The 21,637-nt window shown below is 38.7% G+C and overlaps 1 protein-coding gene across 10 annotated transcripts in view; it reads right to left on the reverse strand.

Moving 5' to 3' along the window:
* The window catches only part of SIPA1L1 (signal induced proliferation associated 1 like 1), a 203,853-nt gene that overhangs the window by 77,252 nt on the left and 104,964 nt on the right, over positions 1-21,637 (reverse strand). For 3 of the 10 annotated variants that reach the window (XM_040066069.2, XM_058420855.1, XM_058420857.1), the window contains one exon: positions 3,882-4,018. The exons of the other annotated variants lie outside the window; for them this stretch is intronic. The gene's annotated coding sequence lies outside the window, so the exon portion shown is untranslated. The remainder of the gene's footprint in view (positions 1-3,881; positions 4,019-21,637) is intronic. 10 annotated transcript variants of the gene reach the window in all.

Raw genomic sequence — 21,637 nt, forward strand, 5'->3', positions numbered from 1 at the left:
TATTTGTCACGCCTGAACCCAGAAAAATGAAGACCTACCAGTCAAGATTTCATCTAGAGACCTTTGGAATACAAAGCAGCAAACACAAGTAGTTGATCAAGAAGAAATATCTCACTCAAATCGGCTCAGGATAGTGAAAAAACCTCAACTACTGCACAGTAATCAGTTTCTATCTTGGATCCAGATAGACAAAGAATAAAATTCAACCACTACTTGTTAAGGCAAATGGAGAAAAGGAGCTCATCCCTGACACATCAATTCAGAGACCTTGACAGTTGACAGAGACCTTGACAGACCTTGACCTATGACAGTTTTTCAGAGCTTTAGCTTATGTGGAATCACTGTTCTTTTCCCCTGCAGAGTAGCGACTTTATCCACAACTGAGTCTTACTTGACAAGATCCAGCAATTACTCTTATCTGCTGAGAACATGATGAGACTCCAGATTCTGGAATCACGAGTGCTAATGATCCTAATAGTCTGATGTTGACAGAGATAGATTTGAGGGCACCAAATTATTCATGATTCATAATGTTCCAAAGGAAAGACTTCATATTTCACCATCAGCCCTCATTAAAAAGTGGCATTTTAAAATTAAAAATTTGGAAATGTGTGAATCAGTTTCAACTTTTAGGAAAGGCTCACTCTTGCCAAGCCTCCATACCACACACCTGCTCCACTCCAAATAGTAAAACATAGTAGAAGGTGGTAAATGCAACATATTGCCAGGTATACTTTAAAATCACCAAAACTATAGGATAAGGAGATCAGAATAACATTTTACAGCAAGCAGTTGTTAAAAACTTAACTGAGATCATCTCTGTTCCACGGGGTTTACTAAAATGCAGTCAATTTAGGAAATGCAGTGCACAACGCACACATTACTGGCAGCAACTCTGCTAACTTTTACTGGGGAAAGAAATGGCATCAGCATAAGCCCCTGAAAACTAGAAGCTCCTCTAAAACTAGGAAAACAAGTGAGAACAAGGAAAAATATTTTATATATGAAAGCTTATCTATTTGTGTCACAAATTCTTACCTGAATTATAAGAGATCAAACCTCAGGAGAGAGTATTAATTTATCAGCCAATTAAGTTATTATATGTACAAAATAATGTCTAATTTCATAAAATTAATTCCTCATAGAAGAAAAATTCAATTTATCTTTTTGAAATATTTTATCTGGTTACCTATTATTTTCTTTCCAGGATCACTTTCATCACTGTAATTGCAGGAAAGCTAAAAGGTTCATCCTTCTGAGGAAGTTTTTGCCAACTGAAAATCTATTTGAAGAATAGTGTTTGGTATTTTACTAACTTAGCAGTTTTTATTTTTTTTCGAACATAGCAGAATTGCTGGCTTTGTGTTACCAGAATTAGTGGTAACTGTCAGCTCTGCATAGACAGACAATCGATTCCCTCAACCTCCCTTTCTTTCCTCTCCATTTCACCAATTTATGTGTCTACAAAATTTGTGACTGATTCACATGCATTTCTGCCTTTTTCTCAAAATGTTTCCTTGTGCCCTAACCATCAGAAGAAAACCTTTGTTCTGAGGACACTGGGCACTATCTGTTGCCATGCGCACGATGATCACCTGCACTGATCTGCTAGGATTTAGCACCGCTTTATTCTTAGCTTCATTCTCTGCTGAAGTAGCTGATGCAAATACACATGAACCTAGGCAAGGTTACATTGATTTGGGGGTATAACAGCAATTACTGTGAGTCACTACCACCAGCTCCTGCACTCTTGCAGTATGCCTCTCTACAGACAAAGCCAAGCCCGCTGTGCTTTCACGGTGGAACATCCGGAGGATGCGCAGTCACTACAAAAGGGTGCTGACTTGAGCACTTCTACTGTGGCACTCGGCAGAATTCGCTCCCCCTGGTTTTGGGCCCTGGTAACCATGGCTGTAAACCATCAGCTGGCTCAGAGCACCGTGAACCAGCTGGCCTCCCTGCGCAGAAGACCATGAAGTCACACTCAATAATCACAATCTCCTGCAGTCAGCGGTAAACGCTGGTGACATAACAGGATGCTAAATGAAGCATAATAAAAGCTATCAAACTGAGACAGATATAGCAACACAGGGGACAGTTACCTCCCACCTGCGCATTTCAGCACATTTTGCTCCTTATGATTTCCTACTCATTATTCACCAAGCACACACAACAATATCTCAAAGCCAGAAATGCATCCTCTGTTTTCGCATCCATTTCATATGCATTAATCAAGACACAGATACCGCATTTCTCAAGTGTAGAAGTAATTGTTGCTGAAACAAATACTTTAAAACTTCTTTTAACTGAGACAGAAAGGAAGAGTGAGAAGAGGACTGCACATGGTCTTTCCTGCTTCAACACTCATGTTCAATTTTGGTACCGATGTCACTCATCCAGTTAAGTAAGGCAGAGTCACTTTCCTAAAAGCTAATTTACAGGATCTAAAAGAGAGATGATGACAAGTCTTACTGTATGCTATACTGTATTCTATTCCTGGAACAAAATTGTTGACAACAATTTACTTTTGAAAGGAGTGCCTGCTCTCTAGGAAACAAGTCTGCACCAGTGGCAACATGAGAGCAAATTATTCTAGCTCACAGATACCATCTCTCAAGAAAGTAAATTTTTATTAACTACTACAAAGCAGTTTGGTTTATACCCCTCCCTTTCCTTATTTTAAAGCGATGTCTATTTCTCAGTTCGTAGCTGTTGCTATATTGCATCCCTGGGTAATGGTTCCAAAACCAGACTGCTCTTCCTGGTGTGTGGACTCATAAAATGTTGCTTTACTGACAAGTTAATCAGTGACTAATATCTGATACTTTGACAATCTGACCTATGAAGAGTCACAAGCCAAAACAAAAACTCAAACAAACATACAAACAGATCAAGAAACAACCCCCCCCCCAAAACAGGCTGATACTTCCTGGCCTAGGTACAGTTCAGTGTGAGAGCTACAAATTCCACTAAAGTGCCATGGATGCCCTTTCCTGAGGTTTGCATCCTTGTGCATACTTGCATAGCACAAAGGCCCATACAAGTCCTTTCCCCTCCCGCATGACCACGACTTGTTTCCAGCACATCTTTGGCACCAACACAGAGATGGAACTTCACCTGTGGTCTCTGAGCTGCTTCCACTGGCTCCGTTCATGCTGGCCATACTTGGCAAACTAGTACACAGTCATCACCACATCTCAGGACATGCCACAAACATCAGAGTGGAGTGAGACCCCAGTTTGGAAGAGGGGGAAAGAGGGTACTTAACCTACTATCTCTAAACTTCCAGTTGCTTCCAAGTAGTCTGGAGTGCAACTCAAAACTAATTTAATTTTTCTTGTAACAGGTGTTGGACTGTGTAACTAATTTAATAAAAGGATTCTTAAAAAAATATAAGCCCATAATTTTGCTAACATTTGAGATATTTTTCTCAACACCATTAATATTACTTTGCCACTGCAGTTGCTTCTCCCTAAATTAATGATTTGGTAAAAGAATTGCAAGGAGCTGTTCTGGGGCCTTCACAAAAATCACCCAGCTCTCAAAACTCCACAGAGCACTATTTCTCCATAGGCTGGCTGGTCATTAAGTCACGTGTTTAAGGGAGAAACAAAAGCAGCTTTTCAGGAGCAAAAGTTAACCTTTACCTAAAATTAACAGGCTTTGTTACCACAACCCTGATATTAATCACCTAGAGAGCCTTTCACATTCGCATACATTCCTAAAGATGTTCTCGAAACTACTGCTCCTGCTTTAAAGGTACTGCTGCAGTGCTGGACAGGAGAATTACGAGCAGAGGGATTATTACCTGACATCCACACCAGAGGTGTTCATCATTTCCTGCCTCACCACCACTCCTTTGCTTACGACCCAGACCTTACCTCCCCTTCAGCAGCCAGTCACCCACAGTCTCCTGTCACTCCAAGCCCACCTGCTGGCGTTGTCTGCTATCACCCTGCACAATCCTTCCTTCTCAACCCTGAGATCTTCCGCCATGCAGCTTTTTTGGCCCCAGCCCCTGATAGGATAGAACAAACTCCATCAGTTTGGAATTTCAGACCTCATTTAAAACCACTCAAAAGACAGCTGAGCATCTCATCAAACAAAATATCATTTCTTCAAGCTTACGAATAACTAACAGGTGTTCAATGAATTTGCTTCCTTATCAGCTAATTGGTGAAAACACCAAGTAGATCATTACTTGAATGTATTATAGTTTCTGAATATTAAAAAAAAGGAAAAGGGAAAAAAAAAAAAACCCACAAAAAAAAAAACTGAAAAAAAGGGGAACTGGAAGTTACAACAGAAAAATCAAGCACTATGTTTGCAAAGTGTAAAACAAGTTTAAGCTACTAGTGAAATATAACATTTAAAAGTACACTCCCAAGAAAGGTGTTTCCTTCCCCCAAATAACCCACTAAAATTGTCAATTGAAATACCTAAAGGGTATTCTTTTATGACAAAGACTAACACAAAGTTAAAATATTTCCACCTAAAATACGTTTTGTTTTTGTGTATAGCAATATATACCATGTATATTTTTGTATGCATACATCTACATATATTTACACACAAGATGTTAATGTTATCTTTCCAAAGCTTCTCTAGACGGAAGTACTTAAATATAACATAAGCAAACATGCTAATTAACCCTCATGTAATTTAAAGACTTCCCACAATTACTAGTGTTTTACACTAGTAAATGTGCTTAATGAACTGCATTCACTACAGCTATATGAAGAAAACAAAATTAAAGCTAAACCCATCAAACGTTCCTTGTATGTTTCTACAGAAAATTTTGACTCTAATAACCTGAAATATGCCCTGCAGTGTGCATCTTTCAGGTATTCAGATTATTTGAACTTTAGCCAAGTAAAGACAGCACAAAATAATTATATTGAAAATTACAATCCAGACTATAAAGTCATACAAGGGCTACAGAGAGCAATGAAGATTCTTTTAACAGTTCACATGTTTGAACAGATAAGAAAGCATGCAATTCTCACACAATCCTTGCAAGAAGTACAGCAATTTCCATTTCCAGTGACCGCCACAGGCAGTCAAGTGCGCAACACCAAGAAAGGAAGTAAATTAAAAACCTTAGAGGGAGATAGTAATTTGTAGCAAAAACTTGAACAATTCTTTTTTTTTTTTTTTTTTTTTTTTTAATCCTAACGTTGCAAACAATTGCAACATTCAAATTGAAACACACCCGGCTGAACCCTCCACAGCCTTCCACTAAAAATCCTTTTGGAAAAAAACCTAAAAACTAGTAGTATTCTTTTCATCAATATGCCAATTCATCTTTTTTATATGGTAGGTTTATTATACTGCTAAGCTCTTGAAAACATACTGGTAAATCTGTCTAAAGAACTTGATCTAAAAGTGCAGATAAACAAAAAGTAAAAATAAACTCCCCTAGTAAAAGTAGGTTAAAACAAAGGGTTTAAAGAAAAAAGTTAACTGTTTATTTAGATACTAATCTTAGAAGACAAAACAAAAAGTAAACAACACATTTTATAAGAAAGCAAGAATAACTTTCAGCAAATCTTAATTTTTGTATGTTTTTCCATTCTTTTCATTTTTCTCTTAGACCAGCTTCATACTTTGCCTGCAATCATTTAACTCAGAGACACGCAATCCCATTTACAACCCAAACTCTGGTGTCCTTTCAGTGGAACACTGAAATAGGCTTCAAAATCAGGTATGTATCAGTTCACAAAGGATTGTAAAATGACTGCCACTAGCATCCACTTAGACCACTGTTAAGAGTGATAATCATGCATTACTGTATGCTGGATTTCTCTCATATACTCCACCCCAAAGCGGGGAACTGAATACTGGGTGCAATCTTCTTTTTGGAACCACCTTTCGCGTTTTCTGACGCCTACTTTATCCATACAAGCAAACAAAAATGACAACCAATTGAAAGAACACTTTTCTTCAGACAATTAAACTGTTCACACAGAAGGCATGGCAACAGATTCCGTAAGCCACGTATTTTTAGAGCAGCGCTTATTGGCAACCCCTCGCAGTGCTCCAATGTAACAGATCCTCCTAAACTAAAAAGCCTGTGGTCTTTGTCCAAGGAAGATGTTTACTTACTAGTTTGGTTTCATTCAGAGTTAAAGACAGGGTCATCCCACAGACCAAAAAAGAAAACTGGCTTAAATTACCGTTTGACACGCATACTGCGTAAATCTAACCTTATGAGGAACCATAAATCCACCAGAATTAAAAAAAAAAAAAAGCTTTCAGGCTTCTCTAACTCTTATATAAGATAAGCAGGCATGACATCAGAAATCCCTGGGGATAATTCACTCTCCTGTTTTTGACAAAACATATAAAAAGCTTTTTGTCCTTGACAACCACATTTATTTTCCAAATATATGCATTACACATGTATTTTCCAAAAAACCATATTCATGAATATAAAGGAATAAAGAGTTCAACCTCTACATAGGATTGTATACAGCTTTTTTTGTTAATTTTCCTTTAAAGTGTCATTTTAAAGTAAGACTAAAAGAATATCAGTTTTAAGTAAGACCTCACCAGGTTTTGGGGTATGAAAATACATCAGAAAAATATGGATAACCATACAACTGACAGGAGTTTAAGAGCACTAGGTGTTCTATCACCAGGTGACAAAGATGAGTGTGTTACATCCATTACCGGTATCACCTCAAAAACTGCAAAGGATGTCTGAATCTTTCAATGTGAAATGCAAAAAAATTACATATAAACCCACAAATAGCTCCAAAAACCTAGCAGGGAACAGAGTTCAAATACAGAAACCTTGTACTCTGCTAAATGAACAAGTATTACAATGGCATCCTTCTTTTCCATATGGAAATGTACAAAAAACCACGAGGCAGAAGCCAGACTGGTAGTACATAAACTATCACTCTACATCTAAAATACTTCAAATACAAATGATGAATAAAACAATGTAGAAAGGGACAAAAGCCTACCTGCAAAAAACATGTAGTTACTTAGCAGAAATCTGCATCCTGCATGATTGCAGCATTTATGGTTTAGAAAATAATAAAGGTAGATATAAATATTTCAGTTGATTCATTTCTTGTGAGTGCTGTACTGCGAGTGGGTGTTCAGGCTGGTTTTCACAGGACTTAAAACAGAAAAAGGGCCCTTCATATGCAGAAAACCAAGAAAAGTTACTTCAAAATTCTCTCAGCAGCGACTAACAGGTAGATGAGACCCTTAGGTTTGATGTTGTAGGTACATTGTGTTCTACAGTCCTGCCACAGACTATATGGTCAAAGCAACTGAGAGCATCGAAGTAGACAGCACTCAAATTTTAAACGTAGCCATACCAGTCACTGACTGAGGGCAGAGTCATCTCCAGCAGTTACAATGGGAAAATCACACCTACCTGACCACCTACATCAACTCTTCAGGAGTGATTATAAAAGCCTGTGCACAACTCATTGTGTGAAGCAACCTACACCAAATTGTAATACCAAGGAGAAGCAAATAAGCAATTCGAGTCATGAATCCAGACAGTCAAGCTGGCAAATCAGGATACAAACTGAGAAGAGCAAGCAAGGTGGCAGCGACATCTAAAAACACACTTTGCAATTTAAATAAGAATCCGTCTATTACAAGCACATATGTGCCAGCAGTACTGGCACTTCATCCATTAATCTTTAAACCCAAGAAGAAAATTTAGATGAATGATTGGATGCTACCAGTTGTCTCAAAGCATAACTAGACTTGTGTGTTTGACCTGCCCACCTGTCCATGCAGGTCTTTTATCAACTGCCTTTCTAGCCCAAGATCCAAATTACTCCTTACAAGATTTATTCACTTTTCTGTAAGTTAACAGAACTTACAACAAAACAAAACAAAAGGCTACAACTCACAGATACCACAAAAATAAGCCTCCAGCAAAACAAACAAAACAGTCCATCCAGCATTTCCACTTGAGATTTTTTCCATCATAATCTAAGAAGTATGATGGAAAAATCTTTTTGCCTTACGTGATTTTTTATCCTCCAGTCATGGTCAGTAAAAGGAAATATCTACATCTGTTCCTGGTTCACATGCATGAAAAACATTTTATAAAATGAAAACAGATTTGAAATCATTTAAATTCCAATACTAAACCTTCAAAAGTAAATTACCTACAGAAAGTACATGTGTGGGTGTATTCCTGTTTCACTGCATCAACAGCCTTAATCAGGCTTGCATACTATTTCTGATTATGGTTCATTATATAAAATCACGTTGATAACAGTTCAGCAAGAATGTTCCTTAACCCTTCCTGAAAAAAGGAAATACCGTTTTTGCACCAGTTTCCACCCTTGCTGTCTGTGTGTGGGGGTGACTTTCTCTGGCCATCCCTGACTTTGTGGAAGCCATGAGAGCCAACTGTAAACCACAGGAATCTCCTTGAACTCTCCATCAGTAAAAAGGCTGCAGCTCCTCACTATGCTGAGTACAGTGACTCGTGCAGACGACTCCTCAGCTCCACCTGCCCCTGCAACACCTAGGTCCCTGCAGATCCTCCCCAAAAAGCAGACTTTGAAGGCTAATGCACCTCCCTGCTCATGTGAAGGCAGAATGATTCCAATTGCATCAGCTGGAGCCACGTATCTCCTGCTCACAAGCTGAAGGCCCTGGGTGGAGTTCTGAGGAGTATTTAGGAGTACAAACACTACTTTGAATCCAAATGTGCCTTTTTTGATTTGCAGGGCTCCATTTTCTTAAGCATGCACAGTTTGTTTTTTGGTTTTGTGTCTACGCTTTTCTTACTCAAAAATGGGGATTTTATCAATATAATTTATTTTCTGTTAGCCAGAGCATTTTCTGAAAATGATCATTACTCGAAAATATCAGCAATTGTGAAGCACAGCTTATAACTTCTCGGTAGGATTTCTGACCAGAAAGGAATCATACCTGTGCTTCACAATCTGCTTGTTAAATTTCAAGATAAACTGGGTCTTGATTTCACCCTGTAAAGACTAGATGATTTTGCACCTCTTTCCATTAAGACACTGCTCAGCGATACCATCACTGTTAAAAGCAACTCATCCTTCTACACTGCAACATGGAGATCTTTTTCCTAGAGAAAAACTTTTGGAAAAATGGTTGTTTTTTATGACAATTTCAGTAGCTGATTCAGTGAACAGGCTGATGCTAGCACTACTCAATTTTCACCATAATGCAAAACTTTATCCTCCCACTAAAGAAATCCTCTTCAGTAATTACATGAGTTTAAGTCTCTAAGATTTTACAGAACGATGCCAATACAATTCAGCTGGTTCATGCGAACATATGTGTTTGGAAGAGGGCTGCAAGAAAAGTTAAAAAGTGAAAAAATATTACCCCATGAGCTCAATTCGCATTGCAACCCTCAGGAAATCAAGTCTATTCTTCAGGCTGTCACGGCTTGGCATAGTTTGGTTTGCAGTTAGGGAGGAATATGCAGCATTTTTCCCTGTCAGGACCTTGGAATTGCTTTAGAAAGGACAGGGACCTATCAGAGGGCTACTTTGGGATACCGGCATCTGTTCTGAGCACCGAGGATGTCAAATGTGACTTTGGGAAGTACCCATATAAAAACCCTGAATTCCTGCAGCTCAGCCTCTTTCCCTGTGGCCAGAGAGAGAAAGGTGACATCGTACAGCAGCCAGGGAGCGGCCCTGGCCGGGCGGTGCCTCCGGGCCCAGCTGCTGCAGGCCAGGCTCTGCCAGCCGCGCCCCGGCACCAGCTACGGCCCGGCTGGGCCGGGGCCCGCCTGAGTTAAACTGAGGGGTGGGCAAAAACGGCATCTCTGACCCTGCCCCGTTTGTGATTCCAGACCGCCCAGGTGCTCTCATCTCTGATCTCGCTGTGTGAGTTCTTCCCCCCTCACCGGCACGGCCTTGAAAATCCAACGCCATGAGCTGCAGCAAGAGAGACAAAGACTCGGGGCAGATTTGACCTTTCCCTGGCAACATGAAGCTTCCAAGGCCTAACCCTTCCCTGAGAGGGGAAAGAAAGGGACAGAGTGAACATAGAGAAGGAACTGCATGAAGTCAGTGGAGCGAGAGTGAAAGGACTATTGGGACAAGGGTTGAGGTGTCAGACAATCCATTTTAGGTTGGATTTCTTATTCAGCCACAGAATAAACTCTATATTGAGATTATCCCTTTAAATCATGGGAAAGATATGCATTTTGGGAGATGATTGTTTAGGTTTGTGTGTGGATCTGAGCAAAGGTGTTTGTGATGGACTAAGTGATATTAATCAGATGCTAATTATGATTAATTAATCATGATTAATAAGATGCTTCTCCTAAAGAATTGATGAAAGATTATTTTCAAATGGTGAAACTGACTGAAAATCACAGGTTTTGTCTCTATGTTGTTCTGCAGGAAAGTTAACAGTTTGCACTGGGAGGGAGGAGTGTTTTTGGAGTTTCATTCCCGTTTAGTTTTTTCCCCGACTTTCTTTCTTTCATTCTTTTAGTATGTTAATAAAACTATTTGTTTATTTTTAAGCCTGAGCCTGCTTTGCTTTTCTCCTAATCTTTCTCCCACAAAAAGAGAATAAACACTAGGACCAGTACATTAAATTTGGCGAACATGAAACCACGACACAGGCCTACTATGAGCACAGCAATGAGATTAGAGCAGAGAAGTCTATCTGAAGCCGGTTACATACCAAAACAAAACAAAAAACAGCAGAAAAAACAACAACACAAAAACGCCACAACCACCACGAAAAAAGATGTTACACCTAAAAACACTGTATGGTGTCGTAGGTTGCAATGTAAGATGTGCCCAAAGTATGTATTCTATCACCATCTACATGAAATGTTGAAACTAGGTTGGGCAGTGTTTCCCTTGCCCCCTCCCTCCAGACTATCTTCTGTTAATGGCCCATCAATGCCCTGCTGCATGACTCATAGATAACTCCCTCCAGGAGCTCTCTCTGTTTAATGGGCAATCAAGGACCCATTACAAGACTGATACAATGATATCAGCCCATTGTGAGATGCTCCGCCCAGGGGGAGGAGCCAAGCATTCCCACCTGGATATAATCTGGGATTTGGGACAGCACAGGCAGCCTTACCCACTGGATTCCCAGAGGACAAGAGCTACCAGACCTTTCTGCAGGAACACTGCTTCCACAAGACCGCTTCATCTGGACTGCTACCACCACCACAGGGTAGCAGGTTGTATTCTGACGCTGTCAGTGATCTTTTGTACTACTGCATGTGTTTTATTTTATTTTACTTTACTTTTTTTTTTTCCCCCTCTCCTGTTAAATTGTTTTCCTGACTTTGGAGTCTCACACTGGTTTTGCTTTCAAGCCAGTGCATATGGTTAAATCTACAGATACTTATTTTTTTTTTCACTACTTTGTACTTCATGTCAACTATACAGTCATCATTTACCAAATTCAATGAGTCCGTTTTTCAAGTAGTAAGACATGGCTCAGTATAAAAATTACAGTTTCAAAATTGCCTGATGAGCATGGATTCTGAAGATCACAGAAGTACTTCAAAATACTAACTTTTATAATAAAAATATTTGGTTTCCTTCCAAGTGAAGTACTTAGATTGGTTTCTGCTTCCCTATATATTAGTACAGACTTGCCAGAGTTTCCACTGAGGATGAGCACTCATTCTAGTTGAAAATTTCTCTGAAATGAAACACATAAAATTTCTGATAGTCTTCAGTGGTTCACTTCAGAAGAGGGAGTAAATTTTTGGTGAATCTTTTATTTCTTATTAGGACAAAAAAAATACAAGTACTGGAAGGAACCCTATAGTGAAACAAAACAGGTTTTTAAGTCTTTAGTCTGTTTTTGAAGTTCTGAAAAGAGGGGGAGCGGAACTTCTGTACTAGAAAGTCATAGCATGTCCAGTGAAATATTACAAACAGTTCTCTTACTGCAGAAACAGAAAACTTCTATAAAGCAATCAATAAAAATGCATAATTAGTTATAAATCATAATCATGACTTATGGATGCCAAAACTAAGCTAAAAAGGTGGTCAGGTAAGTTCATATACAAAAATGTCATCAGTGGTTTCAAGTGCAAATAGTTCAACATGAAGTTAGGGAATTTCCTCAGTCAGACTTCTACAAACTAGGAAAACATAGCATGAGATATTCAACTATTTGTTTGTTCCTACCTTTCTCTTCCACACAAACAGATACAGCACTTGCTGTATCCAACTCCTTTTGCCTATGTTCTTCTATAAGGTGAAATCACCAAGTTTTATTAGTAAGAGAAATTAGCTTAAGGGAATAGGCGTTTTTGTATTGCCATCTCAGATGAAAAGCTGAAGCAAAGCCCTTGAAAATTTGAAACTTGCACTAGTCTAAAGTTTCAGTTAAAAACTTGGCTATTGCTTCTGTACTCTAAATTGTCTCCCAAAATCCACATGCTACTGTATCGCAATGGCTTTTAAAGAGGAACATTAGGTCAGAATAGCCCATAAACTAAAACAAAGAAAGAAACATGGAACATAATAGAAAATGTTTGGGAATTGTTAGTATAGCCTAATGCAGCTTCTGTAAACTAAATCACTTTCAAAAGTAGGTTGATTTCAAAATACTCATTTAAGACCTATGGCTAGTCACAAATAGGCATAATTGTCTGTCAAATTACAAAAAAATGAGCATTTTCATGTTTTGGTAATTTGCAAGTATATACAATCAGAGCAGGAGGACTACCATCAAACAGGATGTTTTAAAAGCTAGCTTGAGGACTTCTCCTATCACAGCAATTGCTCTAAAAAAACCCTCTTTCCTTGAAAGCCCTGTCTTCACCGAATCTAAAAAGCGAGCATTTAAGTCAAATCTTCTCTGAATTGCCCCCTAAAGGAGACTTTGGGTCTGCCCTTACAGATTATAGATCAAGTATACAAAACAACACTCTCCAAACTACCATTAATTAGCTAGAGTAGCACTCTCCACCCACACCTCACAGAAAATCTTTTGACAAAGCCATGGGAAATAATAGGATAATGTAAATCAAAAACAGAAGAGTGGAAAGGCACAAGATAATTTTAGCAGTCAGAGGATCTCAATAATAAGAAAATAAACAGTGAAGGAAAAGGATGTGCCTGGAAAGACAAGAAACCGAATACCTTCTTTTCCCTAATGTTGTTTATCCATTCATTTATCACAGCCAATAATGAAACTACTTCAAAGCCTTCTTTCTAAAACAGAAGAGAAAGCTTTGATTTCAAGCTGAAAAGTACAATTATATACCATCAACAGTAGTTACCTTAAAAAATCTGAAAAATCTGCATACACTGGGAGATGTTCCAGAGCTGTGCACTGCTACTATGCAACAGTACTGTATAACTGATAATTTAAAAAAAAAAAAAAAAAAAAAAAAAGGAAGAGAAAAAAAAAGGCAGCTTGTGATTCTGACATATTCTAAATTAACTGTGCAAAGAGGGCACCGGGAACAGACTGGTATTGCCATTTTTCAAACCACATTTTTTGATAATCAGTATCATAACTTCCCACTCATACAAAGTCATTGCATCAACCCCCACTAACTCTATCTTACTTAACTTCAGGAAGTCATCAGTTCAAAGTATGTCAAGAGAAAATATTTTAGTTGTGAGTATATGCAGAATGAGAGCAAAATAGGAAAGTGCAGGGAGAGAAAAAAAGCAGAATATAAGGCTGCATGAAAGTCACATGCAAAGAAACTGGGACGATGCTGCATTAGTGTTAATACATATGAAAATTAAATCAGTGGATCTCCTTCCACTGCTCCCACAAATAAATCATCACTTAGAGATTAAAGTATCTGGGAATCATGGAATAGCATTCCTTTGAATATGTCATAATCTCAGTTACATGATGCTAAAATTCTCAAATTCATTACACTTCACAGACTGAATATAATGATTATTGCTGCTGCGAGAATTAAGTTTAGCAATCCAGGTTACATCTGAAATCTTTGTGAAAACTACTCACCTTCCAAATACAGACTAAGAAAAAAACTTTTTGAGGAACAGAGAGTTTTAATTCTTCAGTTCTTACTTAGCACTGTGTTTTCATCTAAATTACATACCCAAAGTAAAGTAATGCAGTCCTATATTACTAAATCATTTGAAAAAAGGAATAAATTATAAAAAGATTGTTTATTTTAAAGTACAGTGTCCTGGTTTTGGCAGGGATAATTTTCTTCATAGTGGCTGGTATGGATATGTGTTTTGGCTTTGTGCTGAACACAGAGCTGATTATATAGAGATGTTTTTGTTATCGCTGAGCAGGCCTTACACACAGCCAAGGCCTTTTCTGCTTTTCCTATGGCCACACTGGTGAGGAAGCTGGGGGTGCATGGGAGGTTAGGAGGGGACATAGCCAGGGCAGGTGACCCCAACTGACCAAAGGGACATTCCAGCCCATGTGACATCATGCTCAGTATATCAAGTGAGGGGAAGAAGAAGGAAGAGGGGCACATTTGAAGTGATTTGTCTTCCCAAGTCACCATTGCATGTGATGGGGCCCTGCTCTCTTGGCGATGGCTGAACACCTGTCTGCCCATGGGAAGCACTCTGTTAATTCCCTGTTTTGCTCTGCTTGTGTGATCAGCTTCTGATTTCCCTATTAAACTGTCTTTATCTCAACCCATGAGTTTTCTACCTTTTACCCTTCCAATTCTCTTCCTGATCCACTGGTGCGGGAGTGAGCAAGCAGCTGCATGGGGCTTGGCTGCTGGCTGGGGTTAAACCATGACAGTAATTCAAATGTTTCATTTTTTTCCATTGTGTGAACACTGTTTTTATTTTGATACATTTTCTGCTGCAGCACATTAACCCATAGCCCTTGTGATATACCAGCAGAACCCAACTTATATCAAGAGTAACACATTCCTCCCTACCTCACATCTCCTCAAACAAGAGGTCAGAGTTCCCTCCGCGTGTGTCCACAGAAGAAAACAAAACCATCGAGAACACAGACCTCAACTGAACTTCATTAAAGACAGAAGGCAATGCACAGTGCAAAGATTAAGTAAAAGCTGGAGAAAGAGAGACAATGATGAGGACTACTTGTGAAGGTGGAGGAAGTACACCCAGAAAGATTAGCTTCCAATTTTAAAAATGACAATGAAAAGTTTATAAATAGAAAACTATTTAAAATACTACTAAGAAAATAATGTCTTAACTGAGTTATGTATCAGCATATAAGCTGATATGATATGTACTTAAAATACTGTAAAAATACACCTTTATCACCAGTGATAATACAGGAATTTCTATACAGATGGGCTAAAAAATTTGGACCTGCATTTCTGGGAAATGTCTCAGCAGGTAACAAGTTACTGTACTGTTTTTGACTTGCTGGTAATGTTGTGCTGTAACAATCTGGTGAGCAGTCTGAACAGATGCTGACTGATAATGAGAAGAAGTGGCAGCAGAAAAATGCTGTGTTTCTAGGGTATTGATCCTTACAAATATGACTTTAAATCAACAACCTAACTGCCAGCAGAGAGGCTGTATTAACACATCATTCCTGTGGCTAATGATCAATAGTTAATCAGCAGAGGAGAAAATGAGCAGAGAGAAGCCATTGGTGCATACAGAGAATTACCAGATACCTTGAAATACTTGCACAAAATTAAACATGTTGGTAATGGGAAGACAACAAGAAACAGCACTTTTACTAAGAAACCTATGACCCTTTACTAAGAAACAGCACCTTTATGCATGATGGGCAACGTCCATCATTTATTATCCAAATCAATATGCTCACTCAGAGTAGAGCACAACTAAGCAGATAGTACTGTACTACTATATTTTTCAGTTAAAGTCATTTCTCATGTAGTGAATACTTAAAAATCACTCTTCTGCATTCTTAGATGCATTGAGAAATTTTTTAAGCCTTTTTCAAACACTTCCACACTGTCAGGTAAAATGTTTATAACTGCCAAGCTGAGGGACTCAGCAAGATTGCAGAGTTCCTACAAGTGGCTTTAAAAGCCTTGATTTGGGTAAGAAAAGTAAAATACAAAGATTCTCTTTGTTCCTTCTGAGTATGCTCAGACCTTAATTATGACTTAGTGATGATCCTTTTAATCAAACTCATTTGTCACACATGGCCAACAACTCAATGTCTTCAAGAGCTGATCATCTTTATCAAGTATCTAAGAACTAACGGGTCAAAAATTACAAATCAAACTTCAGGCTCATAAGCACCTGGTTTTAAAAAAATTATTTGTTTTCAACCAGTACTCACTCTACTATTCTGCATAAAAACCTCTTACCAGTAGAACAAATGAATAGAATTAATCCTCTTGTTAAACCTATAAAATAAATGCAGGGATAGGATGAAGATCAGATTTTAAGTGGGGGTTGGGTTTGTGTTTTGTTTTTTTGGTTTTTTTGTTTGTTTGTTTTTTGGCTAGTGTAACAAAGATGACTTGTAAGTAAATAATTACTTAAAAGAATTACTTTGTACACAACCAAACCAAGCAGTACACCAGACTGTCCCACAGAAGATGTGCAAGAGCAAGGTATTAAATTCTTTAAGCAAATGGGAAAAAAAAAAAAAAGTTCATCACTGAGGAACTCCCATTATCAACAAGATACAGTTTAGGCCAGAGAACACATTACTGTGAGGTGTGCAATGTGGTATGCATTGCTTCTCTGATGAAGTCACTAGCCAGAATAAAAACAGACATCTTAGCAGTATGATCCATATAGCAGTATAGATCCCTCTTCAAGATAGGGGTCCCTTCTGGATTTTTTTACTTTATATATACAGGAAGAAAATAAGGCACTGTTAGTTAGTAATGAAAGACTGACAAAAAAATACTGTGAAACAATCCCCAAATTCACCTTCCACCTAAGAAGAAAACATGCAGGTATATCCAATGTAATCACATACATTTATTTTCAATTGCCTTCCCATTACCTCAAAATATCTGTTATTTCCTTTTTCTCCAAAATCAAGGTACAAAGCCTTTTTATATCCTTGATGTATACAAATATTTACTGTATACCTCAAGGATATAGAATGCATTTTGCATTCTACATTATACATTAATAAATCGAGAATACTAGGGGGTTTCCTGTGAACTAGAGATCAAAACTTTAGTCACTGGCTCTATTAACCTGCACAGCAGCTGGTTTTCCCTTCCATGCTCCTGGAGGAGTGAGCTGCAAATGTAGCCTCCTCCTCTACTACTTCCAAATTATGAGATTAGTTTTTTTTATTCTACTACATAAGGTCCTAGAATGCACAAGAATTGGGGCATTAATCATCCTACACATCATGCCACCTTTATTTTCAGTTTCAAATTTCAGTATTTCTATACTACATTTTCATCACTAGTTCTGCCTACTATGTCAGTGGCAGGAGATAAGAGTCATCAATAGACAGTAGTATTTCAACTAGTTATGGCTGTGCCAATGAAGAACTTGCAGCAAGATGGAAAAACCCAACTGAAACTGGAAAACAGCATAAAAGCAAACTTTTCTCTGCCTTTTGCAAAAGGTTATTCTTTGGTCTGGTGTAGTATGGGAGAGAGAATTCGCTACAGAGATTCAGGATATTGAGGCATAAGTCCAGTGCATTAAAATCCTACTGAGCACATTCATATGTGAAATCCCAGTAATGCACAGAACCTTGCTGGCCATCCCATTAATGTTGAAAGTTACAACACAGCAACAGCTTTTATCTGATATCTCATAGCTCTAACAACCAGAGAAAAACAAATAAATAGAATGCACTAACATGACCTACACCTTTGATTTTTTCCAAACAAAATAATGTTTCTGTGATTTCCTTGCGAACTGAGAACTTACACAGGTTCATAATTTGCATAGTCCTGGAGCTAGTTGCCCAGATCAATTATTTCACCCATGCTGATGTGCTTTAACAACTGCTTTTCATTTACAGAAGTTAAGGCAGTTATGAACTGGAAGACAGCATTAATCCTAATTAGCTTCAATCTCATCACCAAAAAGAGCTGGACCATGACTCTGCTGAAGATTTATCATCTTAGTGCTTAGGAGATCCCCTGCTGGGAATTCTTCGGAGTTCTTGTCTTGTGCTGCCATGAGTTTCCTGTATATCCGCATTTGCATAACAAGCTTCTCAGAGAAGCATGGGAAAAAAGGAATCAATAAAATTATAGAAGTCTCCTGTCAAATGATTTGTCCTGATCATAGTACTCACAAACGGCAGAACAGTTTGGGTGTCAGAGTCTAGGGCATTCCTTTGGTTGCCCTGGTAGGTCAAAGACCTGGGCAGAGGGGTCTGGGACCCAGGAAGACACTGGCTTTGCTCTCAGTCCATGGGAGAGGCTTCCTACATTGCAAGATGAATTACAGGCCACAAGAGTGTGAAAGATAGTAGTTTAGCTTATCACAGGGTGAAAAACCATGGGTTTGGGTCTTTAGTATGGGAGTAGATGGGAGCAAGATGGAGGATTTGGGACGTTGTCTCTTGCTTCTTCTTTTTTCTTCCTTCACTCCATTTTCTGTAGTGACGATGGCACAAAGTAGTTTGAGGAAACTGGGTCAGAGTAGAGATGGCCTGTTTAGTAGAAGTGATAGGTATTGGCAAATAATGATAAATAGAGAGTACATAACAATTAGTATAAGAGGCAGCGACAGCCCAGTGCGGGAGGAGTCGTCAGATGCCCGAGCAGCTGCACAGATCTTAGTTGGGCACTGAGAAAATTTTAAGATAAGAAACAATAAACAAAGCGCGCAACCTTGAAAATCAGAACCTGAAGACTCCGTCTCTTTCCTGCGTCCGGCTCCAGGCTTTGCACAAGGCAAAAAGACTCTAAAACCACCTGAATCTTGGGAAGCCAAACCCAAGATCTGGGTAAACTGCAGTTTGAGTAAATCAGGAACATGCCATATAAGGAGTCTGCGTTCTGCTTTGTACAGTCTTTTCCTTTTCTTGTCTTTCTTAAATTCAGTGGCCTTTATGGTTTGGGTTGTTTCTTTGGGTTTTTTTAATTGCACTCCAACACAGATAAATCAAAGGTAACTGAGGAGTTTCTATGAAACCAAGCTGAAGGCTCCAACTTTCAAGGTAACTGAGAGAATAAACTCCTGAAACACCACTAGCCCCAGCAGAAAAAACTGGATTTAAAAAAATGGATGAAACAACATTGGTAAGAGAACATAAAGGATGGAAAGAAACTAACCCATCACCTCCCACCCTGCAGCCCTGACATTACCAATGGTTGCTGAGACCAACAGGCCCCATTTATTAGTACAGTCCTGGTGCTCTCCTCTCCCCAGTAGACGGATCTGTACATCCTTTGTGCACATGAAAGACGAGAGCTGGAACCAAGCCTGCAGATGTCCACTACCTGGCAAAGCAAGCAGCAGCAGCACGTGTGGCCACTCAAGATTGCTAAAGTCTAGATTTGACCCAGCTCTTTCTCAGTGAATGTCTAGACTACTCCTCATTAAAGCACCAATTTCACAATTTACTCCATACCAAGAACTTTACACCTCTCATCGATGGAAATCAGCAGCCAGTTAATATCCAAAAAATGCTGGTGGATGGTGGGTTTTTTCCCTCCTTTTGGAGTGAGGGAGAAGGATTAAAAAAAAAGGGATTGACGGATAGGCAAATCTAGTCACAAAAGCCTCTCTTCTCTAGCAAACAGACTAAATGCAGTACCCTTACAAGAGATCTCCTTGAAAAATAAACCAACAGACTAGGGAAAGGATTAACATAGTGAAAATTCTTGTATGGTTACAAAGAACAGAAACTTCAAAAGGAGTACTTGTCAAAAGACCCCATCTACCAGTGCACAAGGTAGGCCAGGAAATCTTGCATGACAGGGCTGCTTTTCACATGTCTTTAAACGTGAAGCCAGTAGCTGCTAATTGGTAAGAATGGAGGAGATCCCACCCAACACCTGCTACAGCAATTCGGTTTAATAGCAGTCCTTCAGTAGCTTTGACAATTACTCCCACACTCCCCTGTGAGAGACTAATGGTTTGCTAAAAATAAACCGGAGATTAGCGTCTACAGCAAGTGCCGAGATAGCCGCTATTCGACAGAAGGCGATATGCAACAACCTTGTGAGCTGATGCCCAGACTTCAAAGGATTTCATCCTGCATCCAGAGATTTGGGTGCCTGGCTAAAATGACAGGATGCAATATTACTTTTTGTTCATTACTTTCTACAGCCTGCATCTTAGCACACGGTAATAACATTCATGCTTATGCAGAAGGGAATAATCAGTACCAACCTCAATTTGTGTACAGCAGCTGCTAAAAGCTGAAGCTGCCAAGAAACCTAAGATGACAAAGCAAAACACACAGACACCCCACACCTCCCCCCCAGCCGTACCAGCAATTAGTGACATTTTCACTACTATGTGAATCTTTAGGAAGCAGACCAAGACTTACCAAGTCACAAGGGCAAGGAAGGATGGGAGAAAGAGCAGATATAACCTCCTAAAATTTTTCTGAATATATGGTTGTCAAAACCATCAATCAATAGCTTGTATGCAGGATGCAAGTAATAAAGACCACGCTGGTCTTCCAAAATAATTGCTCTTATCTGTTTTAAAATACGGGAACTAACAGACCACAAAAGCACATAATATAAAAAAGAAAGCATTTTTTAAACCCACGTACTTATTTAGTTCTGTAAGAAAATGCCTGACTACACAACAAAAAATTATACAGGTTAAGCTTCGTCTTATGTTAAACGCTAAAAAAACTATCTAAATTTATAGTGGGAAAATTTTAATCTCTTGTCAAACACAGAAGGGGAAAAAAAGGGCTCCATGTGATGAATAAGATACTGTGTACAGAAAAAAGCCTCACAAACAACCCTGACCTTGTTTTATGGAAGCAAGCCAAATTAATTCCATCCTTCAAATCTACAAGACACTGGTGTCACACAGAAGAAACACTTTACATTAATTATAGTTGCTCTCAAAAGAAAGTAGCCACCATTTGAAATTATTACCATCTTACCTGGTCAAACGGGTAAGATTAAGAAAAGACATCAAAAATTACAGGTCTGGATTTCCCCCTCAGAAATAACAAGGAAATTTCTGGCTGCCTAGGAGGATAAGAATAGCCAAAACTCCACTTGTTTTTCAGTTGTGTGAAAAACACACATTTTAAAAAGATAAGGGGACATCACAGATGAGGCTACTTGGAACAAATATGTCTTCCTCTACAAGTAACATACCACCAGATCACAGGTGGCGATGTCAGAAGGTGAGATGAGACAGAACACCTGAAGAATACAGAAGCAACTCCATAAGAAGAGAAAGATTCGTGGCTAAGAGGCAAGAGGACTGTAGCCCAGAAGTTCCTTCCCTTCAGCCTTGAGATGTAATGACCAACACCTTGATTTAACAATCATTACTTAGGAACAATATCCATCACTTTCAAGTCACATTTTCTCTAGTGCCTTTTATTTGGTTTCATAGCTACCAAATATTTTTAACCATCTCCAACATAAATATTTATTAAATAGAAAATTGTTCAAAAATCACCAGAAACACGATAATTAGAATTTAACATTAATGCATATAAAGAGGGGATCTTTCACTGCGTGCTTCAGTTGAAAGATGAAGGTATTACATGATATGGATGTGAAGTTTTCAAATAAATACATAAAGGTTTCAATCCCACAAAAACTATTGGGTTACGTGTT

Source organism: Hirundo rustica, chromosome 6 (assembly GCF_015227805.2).
Source record: "Hirundo rustica isolate bHirRus1 chromosome 6, bHirRus1.pri.v3, whole genome shotgun sequence".
Taxonomy (NCBI): domain Eukaryota; kingdom Metazoa; phylum Chordata; class Aves; order Passeriformes; family Hirundinidae; genus Hirundo; species Hirundo rustica.